The 5,799-nt window shown below is 46.8% G+C and overlaps 1 long non-coding RNA gene across 1 annotated transcript; it reads right to left on the bottom strand.

Moving 5' to 3' along the window:
- Window positions 1-278: 278 nt before the first annotated feature.
- On the bottom strand, window positions 279-5,284 carry LOC110740835. Its single transcript, XR_002516007.2, has 3 exons — window positions 5,212-5,284; window positions 4,003-4,126; window positions 279-514 (listed from the first exon to the last, which is right to left on the bottom strand). It is a non-coding gene; the product is annotated as an uncharacterized LOC110740835 (long non-coding RNA).
- Between the last annotated feature and the right edge of the window lie 515 nt (window positions 5,285-5,799).

Genomic DNA, 5,799 nt, shown 5'->3' with positions numbered 1-5,799 from the left:
TTTGGGAAGCCAAAGTGGGCAGATCACGAGGTCAGGAGATCGAGACCATCCTGGCTAACATGGTGAAACCCTGTCTCCATTAAAAATACAAAAAACTTAGCCAGGCGTGGTGGCAGGCACCTGTAGTCCCAGCTACTCAGGAGGCTGAGGCAGGAGAATGGCGTGAACCCGGGAGGCGGAGCTTGCAGTGAGCCGAGATCGCGCCACTGCACTCCAGCCTGGGCGACAGAGCGAGACTCTGTCTCAAAAAAAAAAAAAAAAAAAGATAGCAAGTGCCTTTGGAGGTGTGGCAGGGGTGGGAGAAACAGACCCCTGGGCTTCTGTCTAGGTCTTTACCTGGGTGTGGCTGGGTATTCACTTTCACTTACACCATGAGTTATGAGTCAGGCATTCAGGCAGGGCTCAGCCAGGCAGTTCTCCGGCCCCCAGTGGTATCGTCTGAGGTGACTGAGCAGTAATCAGTTGATGGACGGACTGGAGGTTAGATGGGCTCAGGGGTCCCAGAGAGAATGTCCTAGCAACAAACAGGTCAAGAGATTTCACCTGAGTTTTTAACCTTGGTTTCTTCTAAAAGTTCTGTTCTTTTTTCAATACTACTATATAACTTTATAGACTTTCCTATTCCCTGCAAATATTTTCAAGCTTGTCTTGATTAAACATAGTAAGATTTGTTTTATATTCTACATCTGATCATTTCAACGTCTAAGTCTTTGAGAATCCATTGTTAATTTTTTGGGAGGTGGGGTGGTGCTGCTGATTTTCATTCATGGTATCTTATTTCATTTTGACCATCTTTGACTATGTGCAGTTATTGTACTTGGGAAGTTATTAAGAATCTTTGAAGGCCTAGATGAAGGTATCATCCTTCAGAGTAAACCGGAAATGCCTCTTAAGGACACCATTTCATGTCCCCACAACTTCCACCTAACCCATAATATAATCACTTTCTGCTCTCCTCTCCCTGAAGTCTGGTTCTCTTGTGAGGCCACATTAATGGGAGCCTTCTCCTTTACCTTGAACACCTTGGGGTCAACAGGTAGAGTTGGCTGTGTCCTCACTTGTCATAAAAAAATACAGCCATTTTTTACATTCCTCATTAAAAAAATACTTGTTCCATCTTTATTCATAGCATTCAGCTAAGTAACACCCTACACCTCAGAGATTTCATCTCCCGAGCTATATTGGTACAAGATTTTTGCACCTGGTTCACAATGTTCCTTTGCATCCAATTTCTGTCATCACTCAGAATGACATCAACATATATTATTCCATCCACTTTAAATTCAACGTGACCACAAATGAGTCCTGCAAAACCTGCACCCCGTCTTCATGTATTTCTAGTAACAGTGAAATTGCAAATGTCTCAGCTACTCATCCAATCACCCAATCCAGAGGCCCAGACGCTTTCCTAGACAACTCTGCCTTCCAATGAGCACCAAGTGCTTCCTTAATGTTTTTCCATCTACCCCTGTTCCTGTCCCCACTGCCCCTGCCTATGTTCAGCCTCCCCGAGCCCCAGGCTTGGATGCTGATAAATGACTCAAGTGGCACCTATGAAACAGCTAATGGAGCTCCCCACATCCTCCCACCAGGGCCTCCACAGAGCCGGTATGAACTACAGAAATGGGCAGTTACTTTCCCCATGATGCTGTCATTCCCATTAGTATTAGAAAGCCTCTGTTTTTTAATTTGTCCCACAGCATGACAGACCCCAAACACACATTTACTACGGTATAGATATACACATTAAGACCAGTGGTGACTGTAACAGCTCATGTAAAAGCTGAGTTCCATGGCTTGGGCTGACTTTCTGTGTGGGGTGATGCAAACCTGTAGAATCCCATGAGAACTGACTTCTGCATTGGGTGCTTTTCTGTCTCCTCCTGTGTCTCTCACATAAGGCCCATCAATGAATGCTATTAAGTTAACATGGGAACGAGACTATATGATGAATCAGATGGAGGCCACGCATCTTCGTTGAGGGCTGCGAGGTGGTTGTGCTGCTGTCCAGTCAGGATCTGGCAACAGAGTCACCGGGCTCAAAGTTCACACCTTCCTTGAATCCCACTAGGGTCAGACAGTAACGCTTACAGAGCACTGACAAGCGCTGTGTCATAGGAACTTAAAAAGCAGCAGCAACAGGCCAGGTGTGGTGGCTCATGCCTGTAATCCCAGCACTTTCGGAGGCCGAGGTGGGTGGATCACTTGAGGTCAGGAGTTCAAGACCAGCCTGGCCAACATGGTATCATCCTAGATGATAGAATTCAGGCAGGGCTCAGCTAGGCAGTTTAGTAGAAACCCTATCTCTAGTAAAAATACAAAAATTAGCCAGGTGTGATGGTGCACACCTGTAATCCTAGCTACTCAGGAGGCTGAGGCAGGAGAATCGCTTGAACCCAGGAGGTAGAGGTTGCAGTGAGTTGAGATCACGCCGCTGTACTCCAGCCTGGGCAACAGTGAGACTCTGTCTCAGAAAAATAAAAATAAAAATAAAAATAAATAAAAGCAGCAGCAACAGCATAAGGCCCACATAATTACATCCCTGAGCCAAGGACTGCACCTTCCCAAGCAGAGACCCAATGTTGGAATGACTTCTAAACAGACTGGCATCCCTGGAGCAACAGAATCCAGTGGCACATAAAAGTCAACCAAAAGCTAGTGGTTGAGGAAGCACACCTACCACTAACAGCACCCTTATTCTCCTCACAGAAAAGGGAGAAGAGATGACCAGCTAGGAACTGACTCCAAGTACAGGCAGGAAAATCAATGGCTACTTAAGGATCCGAAGGCTTCTTTAGCTTCTCCTAGCTACTGCAAAAATGCACCTAGCGATGCTTCATGCAGCACCAGGAGTGGCTTCCCTCTCAGAAGAGGCAGGGACCCGTTGCCTGCAATGCACACCAACCTCAACAGGGTGGAGCTGTTTCTCTGCAGTGACAAAGTTATTGCTTCATGGAGCTGTTGCTTCATTTGTAAAACAGGTGGCTTTGGCGACGGAACTATTTTCCATCCATCAGCCACTAACAAATATTCCAAATACTTGACCTCGGTCTAACAATGTTGCAAATTATCTAAAGGAGCTTTATGCCCTTGAGAGGTTAGAATTTTGGTAAAGCTAATGTATCTTATTTTTGTTTTGGGGACAGGATCTCACCCTGTCACCCAGACTAGAGTGCAGTGGTGCGAGCTCGGCTCACTGCAACCTCCACCTCCCAGGCTCAAGAGATCCTCCCACCTCAGCCTCTCAAGTAGCTGGGACTACAGGCACCCACCATCAGGCCTGGCTAATTTTTATGTTTTTGTAGAGACAGGGTTTCAGCATGTTGCCCAAGCTGGTCTCAAACTCTAAGCTCAAGCAATCTGTCCACCTCAGCCTCCCAAAGTGCTGGTTTTGCAGGTGTAAGCCACCATGTCCAGCCTAATGTGTCTTGTTTACAAGCACATGAGGTGTTACTTATCAATAAATCATACATATATATCCGTATATGGACTCCTGAGGGGGGGGAAGTTTCTTTAAGTTCTTTTGCAAATGCCTAGAGATTATAGTAGGCAAATCTCTGAATCTCTGGGGCATGCATTGCCACTAATATGAAAAGCCTTCATAGGTAAACACAAAGAGATACCTTGGTTCCTCTGCTAAAGGTATAGAAAAGAAAGCTCAACATAAGTTTATTACTAAAATTAGGTCACATAATAGGAGATTAACATAGTAGCAGGGTTGAGTACTACAACTGTCAGACATACCCAAAATATATTTCTATCGGGTCTTGTAAAAATCTGTAAGCAAGCTAATCTTGCCACTTTTCCTTCCTTTTTCATAAGTAATATACAGAGAGTATTACAAGGCAAATGTCATTTCTTTATGATTCTGTTTCTAGTTTTCTAATTATAGGTTCTATTCCCTGTATATTTGAGCTGGGGAGAGGATATAGCTTTACACATGACCATGATTTCTCTTTGGTGTAAGCTAGGACAGTAGGGTCGATCAAATGATGGACTTACTGAGTCAAAGTGTTGAAGAAAGACTTCAGCAAACAGGGCCTCTTGTCTGACCGAAGATGGCTACACATCCTCCAATTTGCCCAGTGGAAAGGCTCACTCAAGGTGTCCCATCCTTGTCACCAAACTTGTGGGGGCAGAGAAGAAACCAACAGCCAAAGGAACATGCCAATTCAAAATAGAGAATGATTGGACAATTTTATTATTTAGAAAAACCTTGAATGCACTCAGGTAGCCAGCAAGTGTCTACACAGCTATGGTAGATTTTTTTTAGCTCTGTTGTTACAGAATTAAAACTACAGTTACTATCCCTTATTCCATTTTTAGTAAACAGCCAGAGGCTATTCAATTTGCATCAGTAGTTATGTTGAGTTTACCCTGATGGCCTGATTTTTATAATTCTTTATCAGGCTTACCCTGATGTTCTGTTGTTATCATTCCTTACCACTACCTCCTGTAACCGCCCAAAAGTGCACCCGCACACACGAGGCCATGTTCAGTTTCCCACACTCCACATCAACAACTGGCACCAGAACCTGCCCAGTTGCTCAAGCCAAAATCTCAGGAGTCATCCAGGTTTTCTCTCTTGCCACCCTGCAGCCCCACATCCAATCCATCAGCAAGAAAGAGCCGGGAGCCGGAAAGGCAAGACTCTGTGAGTTCTTCACTCCGCCTGCACCTGTCTGAGCCACCATTCCATTCCCTCTCCCACCTGCAGCCTGGTGGTGTCTCCCTTCCCCTGTGCCTTCCCTCTTTCCTGCTCAATCTTTCTTTCCCTGGGTTGTCAATTGTGTAATAAAGATTATAAAATCACTCTATCCCAATAAATAGAGCTTCTATCAGTCTTATTGACTGAGGCACTGCAGAATTCTCGGTTTGGAAGGGGATTTTGCTGCTTAAAACGTTTCAAAATCACGGCCAGAGGGAACCAGCAGCCCTTTTGTGGAGAGCAGAGCCAGCTCCTCTTGCACGTGAATAAAGAACCATAAATGAGACACAGCACATTTGGGCAATCTTTTACAGTAGGCTTTAAAAATCATTTAAAATACGTTTGTTTAAAAAAAAAAAAGTAATTCAAATCAAGCATTTGCAACATACCTAAGAGACCTCTACGGAGACTTAGCATCTACAAAACCCAGTTTGGCAACTGCCAGCCCCAGGGAATAAGTGAAGTTTCTCGGCACAAGTCACACAATGTCCTCGCCAACCCACCTCTGCCTGCTCCCCAGGGCTCTCCTCCACCCCAGCCCTCTCTCTCCGTAAGGCCAGCGAGAGGCTCCGGGACTGCCCGCCCCAAATCCTTTCCTCCTTTTCGGGAACAGCGAGAGTTCAAGAGATGCGGTCACGTGAGGCCGTCCCGCCAATCTGGTGTGAGCAGAGGCCCCTATTGGCCCAGAGTGGAGCCGGGCGGGGGCGGAGCCGGGCGGGGGCGGGGCCGGGCCGGGCCGGGAGTGGAAGGAGCTGCGGCGAGGACAGAACCGCGTGAGGAGGGGGACGGGGAGGGCGAGACCTGGGAGGGAGTGGAGGGGGCGGGGACAGGGTGAAGCTGGGCGGGGAGGGGGCGGGGGCTGCGCGGGGGCGGAGCGGATGTTTCCCACATCCTGGGCTGCAGGGTGAGGAAAACCCATCCCGGAGGAAGCCGGGGTTAGGCTGGCTGGAGGCATTCTGCATGATGAACACAGCAGTTCTCAGAAAAGTAATAATGTCATACCAGAGCACCAAGAGGGGGTGGTCTGTGACCATGTATGCTTGCTACATTCTGGATTAAGCAAAGTTAGGCCGGCTTCTTTTTCACTAGAC

Source organism: Papio anubis, chromosome 10, assembly GCF_008728515.1.
Source record: "Papio anubis isolate 15944 chromosome 10, Panubis1.0, whole genome shotgun sequence".
NCBI lineage: Eukaryota > Metazoa > Chordata > Mammalia > Primates > Cercopithecidae > Papio > Papio anubis.
Note: the sequence above shows the minus strand (reverse complement) of the source record. Positions and strands in the feature narration are given on the sequence as shown.